Below are 10,730 nucleotides of genomic sequence, written 5' to 3' on the forward strand. Positions count from 1 at the left end.
TGTGTATTTAGATCTTCTACCCACTTATAAAAAACTGGTTGTCTATTATTATTTTTTAAAGTTTTAAAAACATTTATTTTTAAAAGACAGAGAGAGATAGAGAACAAACGGGGGAGGGGCAGAGAGAGAGGGAGACAGAATCAGAAGCAGGTTCTGTGCTGACAGCTCAGAGCCTGATGCGGGGCTCAAACTCATGAACTTCTGGATCATGACCTGGGCCCAAGTCAAATGCTTAACCGACTGAGCCACCCAGGAGCTCCTCCTCCCTGCCCCGATCGTCTGTTATGGAGTCATAAGAGTTCTTCGAATTCTGGATACAAATGCCTTTTCTGATACATGATTTGCAGATATTTTCTCTCATTTGGTGAGTTGCCTTCTCACTTCCTTGATGGTATTGTCTGCTGCACAAACGTTTTAAATGTTGGTGGAGGTCCAATGTCTGTTTTCCCTTTCATTGCTTGTGCTTTCAGTGTTGGTTGTTGAGACTCCGAGCCCAGCTCTGTGTGAGTCTGAAGCTGGGGGTCTTTGGGGCTCTCAACCTCCCGCGGGGATTGTGGGAGGAGCTGGTCGGGATTTGGGGGCTGTCTCAGGCTGGGGAGGGTGTGGAGCTGTGGCGGAGGAACAATGACCTTGGAGTCCAACCACTTTGGGTTTCAGGCCTGGCCGGGCTCTTGCTGTCTTTCCTCGGTGACTTGGGTGGGTCATTCAAAGCCTTTGAGCCTCAGGCACCTGCCTGGGGAGAGTCACACCAGCCCACCAGGTTGCTGCGATGTCAAACGGGGCAACGCAGGCCTGCAGAGGGTGCTTAATAACCAGCTGTGATGACCCTGGCGTCTAGCTTCCCCCAGGCAGGCCTCCGGCTTCTCACGCCCCCGCACAGTGCAGGGCTGTGACCACGGAGAGCCCTAGCGCCTGGGCACCGAGGGTCAGGGCACGCGGCTGGGAGTCCCTGAGCCTCGGTCCAAATGAACTTTTGTCTGGAGCCTGAACACGAAGCGTGGTTTCCCTCTGTGCTGCTGAAAGCTGAGGAGATGGTGAGGCGGAGGAAGGTGGCGGCTCCGATTTAGACACAGTCCTCCGGCCTGCCCTGGATCCCGCAGACATTGTCTGGCGTGGGTTCCGGGAGGGAGTCCAGGGGCCGCTGGGAAGAGGCATCTGAAAGGCAGGTGTCATTGCCCCTGTGTTACTGACGGTGAAGCCCCTGAGGGCTCAGAGAGGGGAAGGTACTCGTTGGAGGTCTCCCAGCCCCATCTTGAAAAGCAACGTGAAGAAGAGTTTCTGGTCTCCAGACCCGAGAAGCCTCAGGCACTGCCCTGGGATGTGCCCCGGACGGTGGGCCTTCTCTCCATGGGACCAGGATCTCTGGAGGGCCCCTGCCCACCAGTGCACCTCCCCGGCTCCCTGTTAGGGACGAGCGGCTTTGGAGCCACACAGACCTGGACTGGATCCAGAGATACCAGGTCCTCTCTGAACCTCAGTCTCTTCGTCTATCCAATGGGGATACTTGTTCCTGCCTCCAGAGTGGCTTGAGGAGAAAACGAGAGCTCAGATGTAGTGAGCGCTCAACCAGGGAGGTGCTTAGTAGAGACCGGGCCCCTCCAGGGCGCCTGGTAGTTGAGGTGATCATGTGATCAGCGATACGTCAGAGGAGCACTTGGCAGCAGGGACAGGCTGGGGATTCGCACTTGGGACCTGGGGGTGGTGGGCACACCATGCCCCCCGCCCCCACCCCGTCGCGGGAATGGGCCGGAGCTGGTATTTCCCAGGCTATGAGAAGCCGAGGGCGCTGTCCGCAGGCAGATGGAGGCAGAGAAAATTGACTGGGGCCCAGAGGCCGCAGGTGGCCGGGCAATCACAGAACGCAGCCCCGCCGCCGGAGATGAGAAGACCCGAGGTCATGGCCGTCCCCGCCCGCAGCAGCCGGTCATAATCTCCGGCTCGCCACCCGGCCCCTTGTCCTAAAGCTGGTCTGCACTGCTGGGGTCCTGGGTAGAGCTGGGCCGTGTCTGTCCCTCCAGACAGACAGGCAGACAGGCCCACGTCCACCCCACCGGGGAAAGCGTCATCCATTTCTCCCTGGGGCTGCCTCCTAGCTCCCTTGCATGCTTCCGGAAATTTCCTTCCTTGGCTCTTGCTTCTCTCTGTGATCTCCGGAGCCGGGCTCCTAGCAGCCGCTCAGTTAACGCCTGCTGGTGGCGTGAGTCAGTGCTGTCTGCTCAGAGAGGAGAGTGGAATTTTTTATACTCCGCCCGGCAGCCGCCTCCCCAGGACCGTGGCTGTCCTTGCTGTGAGGACAGCAGCAGCCAGGGCTCTGCCATTCCGCGGAGACACTCTGGACACAGGGGTTGAGGAGGGCGAGGCTCTGAGTTCGAAAGTGGTCCCGCAGCTCCCTTGCTGGACCAAGGGACTTGGCACCTTTGAGCCTCAGTTTCCTTCTCTGTCAAACGGGGTAATAATTCCTGCTTCGTGGTGTTTTCATGTGGATTCCAGAGGTCACTGGCACGGCACCGGCGGTGTCCTGCCAATGGGAGGAGACCAGTGATGGTTGTTCCGGGAGGCGGCGCGGATGGGGGTCTTGGCCTGCCCACGGCGAAGAGACTCAGCCGGCCAGGGATCGAGGGTTAGCCTTTCCTAGCGGTGTGAGCACAGACCACTGCCTTCTCAGAGCCTCAGTTTCTTTGTCTGTTAAGTGGGGTCAGTCCCGGCATCTTCTTTATGGTGTTGCTGTGGGGATTCGGGGAGGCGGGAACATAAGGCACGAGCAAGTGCCTGGCCCGCAGCTCAGCAGAATAGTTGCTGTTGAGGGAGATGAAGAGGAGGGGAGGGGAGGGAAGGTGAAGCAGGGGGAGTGGAGTCGCCAGGTCGGGTGGGGGAGGACCCACTCTGGGCAAGTTCCACGGAATCCACTTCCCTTTGGGCCCCAAACTCACTAGATAACTCTGGGCAAGTTGCTCTGTTCTCTTGCCTCAGTTTCCACATTGGCCACTGAAGGTGAGGCACAAACGTTGACAAGGGCACAGGAGCAGCGGACACTCAGCCTGTGGGCCAGGGCTGCCCGGGAGCGTCACCTCCTGGCCTCAGTCTGCTTCCATGACCACGGAGGTCAAGAAGAGTGGACACCACGTCCTGCCCACCGCTGGGCCCCGATCCGAGGACCACACGTGTGTCAGATCCCGGGTCGTGCTCACGAACCCCATGAGGTAGGACTCGTGATGAACCCATTTTCCAGCTAAGGAAACTGAGCTTATGCTACTGGGAGTGCAAGGAGGCTGTCCTAGGACCCCGGCCCTGGGCCTCCAAGCCCAGAATCTTTACCGTAAACCTATGTGTTTCCTTTTTTTTTTTTTTTTAAACAAACAGTTTATTTATTTATTTTGAGAGAAAGCTCAAGTCACGGAGGGCAGAGAGAGAAGAGGGAGGATCCCAGGGAGCTGGACACAGGGCCCGAACCGACGAACTGTGAGATCGTGACCTGAGCTGAAGTCAGGATGCTTGACTGACTGAGCCACCCGGACGTCCCCTTATATGTGTCTCCCTTTTGGTAGTCACAGAGCCCCCCTCTCGAGCGTCTGCGTAGCCCCCAGGGGCGTGGGCCCCGGCCTGCCCGCCCCTCCGGCATGAGGTGGTGCAAAGGCAGGGCGCCTGGCTGTGAAACCCTGCAGGGTGCAAGCCCCCGGGACAAGGGCTTCATCTGTCCCCAGGAGCCTCCTCTCCCCGACCTGGCGCAGTGCCTGGTACAAAGCGGGTGCTCGGGGGACCCTTGAATAGGTGGGTGGGCGAGTGCTTGTCTTCGTTTCTCCTCTGCACTTCCTAGCCAAGTGTCTGGCACACAGTAGGCAGGCACACAGTCGCACTCCTCTGTCCCGGGGCGCAGAGGGCCCGCCCCAGTTCTTCAGCGCACCCAACACGTGTTGCAGGCGGTGCCTGGGTGAGCCTGGGTGGCCGTGACGCACCCCGTCCCGGCTGCCTTCCTGCTGGGTCCTCGACTCTCTAATGACTCTTGTTGTGAGTGAGGACCACTGATCCCATCCATGGGGGCTGCACCGCCTCCAAATGCATCACGTGGGGGATCAGGGCTTCAGCAGATGAATCTGGGGGGGACCCAGACACACAAACGTTCAGTCTATAGCAGGGGCACTGAGGCTCGGTGGGGAGGGACTTACCCAAGGACACACCACTCGCGCCTTTAGAGCCAGGCCCAGAACCTCGCTCCAGGGCTCCTTCTTCCCGTTCCTGCTGGCTGAGTGGGTTGATGTCATCTGCACGATGTGGCCTGGCTTCCGGTGGCCTTGGATGTTCCCCAGCTTGTAGATGGCCTCCCTGTGTCTTCACATCACTTTTCCGTCTTCCCGCTGTGCAAGCCTGTCTCCGTGTGTATAAGGACACAGTGGTCCTGGACCAGAGCCCCCCAGTGATCTCATCTTAACTTGATCATCTGCATGCATACACCCTACTCCCAGGATCCCATTCACAGCTATCAAGGGTTGGGACTTCCACATATCTCAAGGTAGGAGGGACATAATGCAATCCATGATTGGCCTGCAATAAAATATTCACCGTGCAGGTTTTTGAGCACCAACTGTATACCTGGCACATGAGGGAGAGAGGCAGGGTGGGGGCAGTGGTGGAAGCAGGGGCCCTCAAGGGGTGTGGATTGGAGGGTGGCAGGAGGTGAGATACGTCTCTGGGCCTGCAGGGGGTGCATTGGGGGGCTGAGTCCACAGGAAGGTGGGGCAGATGGTAACAGCGCTGAATGTCAGGTGCCAGACTTAGGAACTGAACCACCAAGACGTTCTCAGGAGTAAACAGGAGTCTCCGATGGAGGGAGTCAAGGGCTGTAGAAACAATGCTTGTGTGTTTGGTTTGCTTGTTTGGAGCGCTGCTCACCTCCGTGTCCCCAGGGGAGGGCTCTGAGGTCCAGAGCGGGGCGGCGACTTTCCCAGGGTCCCACAGCCAGCAAGGGCCGGGGGCGGCCCTGCAAGGCAGGTCTGCTTGCTTCCAAGTCTTTGGAGCACATGGCCCCCATGTGCAGTTATCAAAATGCTTATTCAAAACACAACAGCGGTTACCTACGACAATAGAAGCCATTTGCCTGGTTTGCTCATCTACATCTCTAGGGGTTAGTAAATTTGCAGCCAATTTTCAGGGGTTTCAAATTGAATTTCTAGGTAGGTTCCGTGGAGATGTGGAGAAATGATTCTTAGTTCCCACACTTATCCTATAAGAAGCCAGGCTAGACATTTATTCATCTAGTGAGTATTTACTGCCTACCTACTGTGTGCCAGTCCCCTCTTCTCTCCAGAAATGGGCTGGGAATTCAGAGTTTTGAAAAAGAGAAGTTCTTATGGGATCCAAAAATACTCTTGCCTCAGGCTCATGGGACGCGGTGTTAATGAGACAGGCAGTCCTTTCAGGGATAATCAGGATGCAGGTAGCAGGACTGGAGCATGCTTAGGGGACAGTGGGAGCACCGGGGGCCGGTCTCACCTGCCTGGGGCATGCAGGGAGGGCTTCCTGAAGGAGGTGATGCTGGAGCTGAGTCTTGGGAAAGAGGTTGGACTTTACCAAGTCGGGGAGAGGAACAGGTGGGCATTGCAGGTAGGTGGAGTAGCCTTGTTTTTTTTTTTGTTTGTTTGTCTGTTTTGTTTTAAATTAAAAAAAAATGTTTTATTTGTTTTTGAGACAGAGAGAGACAGAGCATGAGGGGGGTAGGGGCAGAAAGAGAGGGAGACACACAATCCAAATCAGGCTCCAGGCTGTCAGCATAGGGCTTGATGTGGGATTGGAACTCATGAACCATGAGGTCATGACCTGAGCTGAAGTCAGACACTCAACCGACTGAGTCACCCAGGCGCCCCATGGAGTAGCCTTGCTTTGGGGCACAAGGTGTCAGACTATACAGTTTTATAGAAAGCCTTTACGTGCATGGTCATGGGGCTGGAGCAGTATGGGGAGCAGTGGGGGAGAACCTTGGAAATCACTGGAAGGAGCTTGGGTTTTATCTAGAAGGTACTAGGGATCTATGAAAGGATTTAGAGCAGAGAAGTGACCTAGATGTTTGGCTTTTCTGGAGAGCTCCCTCTGGCCATCGTGAGGGGAACAGGTGGGAACGTAAGCCCAGAGGCCAGTCAAGAGACGGCTACTGCATGGAAGGGGGGGGGTATTTAGTACGAATCATAATTATGACAGTATATCACTTATTGTGTACCAGAAGCTGTTCAAAGCACATCCATGCTTTAACGCATGCCATCCTCAGACATCCCTGTGAGCTCTTAACCTTAGGACCTGGTGCCTCATTAAGTATCAATGGATTACTTACAGAGTATTAGCGGCTCCTGGCCCATTTTGCAGCTGAGAACTGAGGTCAGACTGTTTATGTAACTTGCCACATTGGACGGCGTGATGAACAGCCCAGATGTGCCTTTGGAAAGAAAGGATTTTAAAAAAATGTTTATTTATTATTTAAAAGAGGTTGGGGGGGCCAGAAAGAGAGGGAGAGAGAATCCCAAGCAGGATCTGCACTGTCAGCATAGAACCCAACGTAGGGCCGTGAGGTCATGAGCTGAGCCAAAATCAAGAGTTGGTTGCTTAACCAACTGAACCCCCTCCCCAGGAAGAAAGGATTTATTTCTTTACTGCCAGGACCTTGGGCACTGCCACACCCAAGGTCACTCCCTTCTGGGAGCAGCAGGCATCCTGTGCTTGATAGATGCAGAAGGGTAAGGACCTTGTCCTGATTGACACAGCCCTGAAGGGCCCACGGGGTCTGTGGAGACCTTTGTTGGACCTTCATCACGGCTCAACTTCTACTCTTCCCGTTGCTGCTTCCTTGTCTCTCTTACGGGTTTTGGTCCCAAGATCACCGTCTACTGAGCCTCCTGCCTGTTCTCCCTGCTGTGGACAGACCTGTGATTCTCGCCCGAGGGAGCACAGCCAGTAATCAACAGAGCCGGCGTATTAGCGTTTTCTAGAGAAACAGAACCAATAGGAGATAAACAGATGATTGATAGATAGATAGATGATAGGTAGGTAGGTGGATGTAAGGAGAGTTATTATGCAGGGTTGGCTCACACGATGGGGGCCAGGAATCCCCCCGCCAGCTGTCGGCGAGCCAGAGGCTTGGCAAAGCGGACAGTGCGGCTCCAATCCAATCCCAAAGGCGTGAGATCCCGGGAACCCGATGGTGTGAGTCCCGGTCTGAGTCCATTGGGCTGAGAACCCAACAAGTGCCCATGTTCAAGGGCAGGAGAAATGGGTGTCCCAGTGTAAGTGGGGGTGGGGAGGGAGAGGGGGGAAGGGGGAGACAGAGAGAGACAGAGAGAGAGATTTTGCCCTTCGTCCACGTTTTGTTCTATCCAGTCCCTCAACGGATTGGATGAGGCCGGCCGCACTGGTGAGGGTGATGTGTACTCAGTCCGTGAGTACAGATGCCGATCTCTGCACCCTCACAGACGCGCCCAGAAGACCTGTTGCGGCAGGTGTCTGGGCGTCCCTTAGCCCGCTGGAGCTCACACATGAGATTAACCATCACAGCCGGGAGGCAAACCCGGCTCATTTGGCTTCCAAGCCTCCATCCTGCCCTCACGCCAGGCTCCCTCGATCCAGTCTCTCGGACCCTCTGAACTTTGGTGTCCTCATCTGTCAGGTCAGGGTGTACCAGTGTCTCAGTCTGTCCCTGCTGCTGTACAAAACACCAGAGACCAGGCAAGTGGGGGAGGGGGGCGCTAGACAGCAGCCGTCCATCCTCCCAGAGGCTGGATGGCCCCCATCAAGGTGCCTGCAGGCTGTCACCAGGCTCGGATGGCTGCCTGCCTGTCACATGCTCAGGCACACCCAGCTGTTTCCTGAGTTCAGCGCTACAAGTCCACCTCCCAGGAAATAAGTCAGTCCCAGATAAATCAAGGTCACCCGCTCGGGACTGTCCCTGTTTGAAAACTGCACCTCCCTCAAGCCTGGGGGAGCCGGGACAGTGAGTCACCCCTTTGAAAGAGAAAGGCTAATTTTCACCCCCCCTTTATGTGTCTGTCTTGCACACTCCCGTCATGTGCCTCACGTTCCACCTTGGCTGTGGCTCCTGCTTCAAATGGGTTTTGCCCGTGACCCAGGTCACTGGAGCGCCTTTCTCTGGCCCATGATTGGTCTGCCTGGAGGCAGCGGAATAGGAGATTCGGAGAAGCATGCAAGTCTCTCTTTTAAAAAAATTTTAAAAATGTTTTATTACTTAATTTAGAGAGACAGTGACAGAGCAAGAGTGGGGGTGGAGCAGAGAGGGAGACCCAGAATTTGAAGCAGGCTCCAGGCTCTGAGCTACCTGTCAGCACAGAGTCCGACAGGGGCTGGAACCCACGAACTGTGAGATCATGACCGTGAGATCATGACCTGAGCCGAAGCTGGAGGCTTAGCCAGCTGAGCCACCCAGGCGCCCCCATGCACATCTCTTACAGGGTCAGCTCAGAAGCGGAGGATCCATCCTGCTCTCGTCTCATTGGCCCGCGCAAGTCACGTGCCAGAGGCCACCAGGCATGCCTGTAGAATCCCACCCGCGAGAGAGGTATCCGGGCTCTCCGGATGCTGCTGGGAGGAGGCGGTCTACGACAGCTCAACACTTCTTTCCAGAGCCGAGGGCCTCCTCTCCATGCCTGCAACGCTCCGCCATGCTGATGTTTTGAAACAGTGGCTAATTTGACAAGCCAATTGGAGTCCCCGGGATTGCATTTGACTTTCTGACTAATGACGAGAGAGGAACTCCCTTCTCTTAGTGCGGCTTACCCGTCGGATAGCCTTGGGCCATTGCCTGATCCCAGTGTTCAAAATGTTGCCTTGTAAATTGTCTAATAAAGTAATAAAGAAAGGGACTTGATACATGATTTGTCTTTTAACCATTGTAATGGGATTTTTTTTCTTTTTGAGTAACATTGTTTTATGTTAGAATGCAGAAATTATCACGCGTAATTAGAATCATTTCAATTCCAGTCTCCGCCAGGCCCCTGGCATATTCCTCGACTGGCACCACATCGAGCACGCGACTTGTAAAACCTCATCGAATAAAATTTTAAAAGGCAAACCTATCTTTAGTGGCGCTGCGTAGACTGGAAGAGAGAAGGTTGCCGGAGTCAGCTTTGCCTTCGAGGAGGAGAAAGAAGGGGGAAAGAAGGAGAAAAGAGACAAAAGTCTGGCAGAAGAGAAAAGACCCCGTCCAGTCAGTGTCATTAAGGCTGCTTTCTGCTGGGGCAGCCAGGGGACCCGACTGGCCGTAGGTCAACCTCAACGCTCTTAATTACTGGCCCTTCAGTCCCACTCAGATTCCACATTTGTGCCCCAGGTTTCACCTCATCCGGGCCGACCAGATCCCTGCCTGCGCGTCTTCTTAATATTTAATCCTAATCCTGCAGACACATGTATGGATCTATTTATCCACAAAAGCTGCTGTATAAATGTTTAACCAGAAAAGCACGGGGCACCTCAGATCAGCGGGCAGACACGCTTTTCCGGGGGCGCGTGGACAGGCAGGCTGCGTCGCTCTGGGGAGAAGACGTGTGACGAGAAAAATGTCCCCGGTTCCCCAAAATGTCCAGGTCAGGTCTCGGGGGTGGGGGGTTAGCAAAATGTTGCTTTCTTCAGTTGGCTTGCATGAGGAGCTGTAGGCTTCTCTCTGCAGCTCAGGGGGGGGGGAGTGCGGATTCTTTACCTGTTTCATGGTGTCCCTGTGCACTGGTGACAGCCCACCAGGGGCTGCGGCTTCTGGTTCTAGGGAGGAGGGGCGCCTGTCCGGGCTGGGGCGTGTGGGCAGCCTCCGAAAACCATGGCGGAGCAAGCGCCTTGCGGTAGAATTATCGCACCGTAAAGGGGAAATGATGCCGTCAGGGAAGGGCCACAGAACTCATGAATATTCCGGGCGCTTGTACCCACAGCCAGCACCGGGCCTGGCTCCTGATTCATCAACATTACAAATCGGCACCGTGGCGAGCAGGCTGTCAGCAATTTTAATATTTGCCTCCAGCCCGAGGAATTACAGTGGAAGTATTTCCCAGAGATGAACACAGGGCAATACCTTCTTCTGCGGTCACAGAGCCTGAGAGTGGGGCTCGGAAGCTGTAGGTTCAAGACCCAGGTGCCCCAATCAAGTTTTATGTAACCTTGGGCAAGGGCTGAGGCCTCCCAGGCCCTCCCCCACTTTCCCCTCACTGCCCTGGGGAGATAATGAAGAAATTTCGTGAGCACAGACTATGTACTAGCAACCACACTGCAGCAATTTGCAGGAGAGAGATGATTGGGTCCCATTGTACAGATGAGGAAAACTGAGGCTCAGAGTGGGCAGAGCGGTTACCTACAAGGGGGTGTTGATGCCAAATCTGGAGCCCAGTTTGAATTGCAAGTGTGCAGGAAGGATGGCCAGCTTAGAAGGGGCATTTGGAGGACAAGAGGAGAGCCAAGCTCAGGCGGGCTTTGGAATTCTCTCAAGGCCTCAGAGGAAGAACATTCAAAATTTTGGGATAAACATTGCTCACATCCGCATAGCCCATTGTGGGCTGCAGAGACCTTTCGCCTCCCCTCTGCCTACTTCTCGTCCTCAAGGGGGAAGGAGCATGCTGTCCATGTTGCAGGTGAAAAGACTGAGGCTCAGAGACATGAACTGTCTTGTCCAGAGGTCCACAGCTTGAAAGTGGCAAGGTCATGGTTGAAGGTCATAGTCGAAGGTCTTTAGCAAAGTAAGGAGGGCGGTAGCTATG

General features: G+C 55.0%; 1 long non-coding RNA gene across 1 annotated transcript; it reads left to right on the forward strand.

Moving 5' to 3' along the window:
• Nucleotides 1–3,163: 3,163 nt before the first annotated feature.
• On the forward strand, nucleotides 3,164–8,860 carry LOC115277567. Its single transcript, XR_003902422.1, has 2 exons — nucleotides 3,164–3,200; nucleotides 8,445–8,860. It is a non-coding gene; the product is annotated as an uncharacterized LOC115277567 (long non-coding RNA).
• Nucleotides 8,861–10,730: the final 1,870 nt, after the last annotated feature.

This window comes from Suricata suricatta, chromosome 14, assembly GCF_006229205.1.
Source record: "Suricata suricatta isolate VVHF042 chromosome 14, meerkat_22Aug2017_6uvM2_HiC, whole genome shotgun sequence".
NCBI lineage: Eukaryota > Metazoa > Chordata > Mammalia > Carnivora > Herpestidae > Suricata > Suricata suricatta.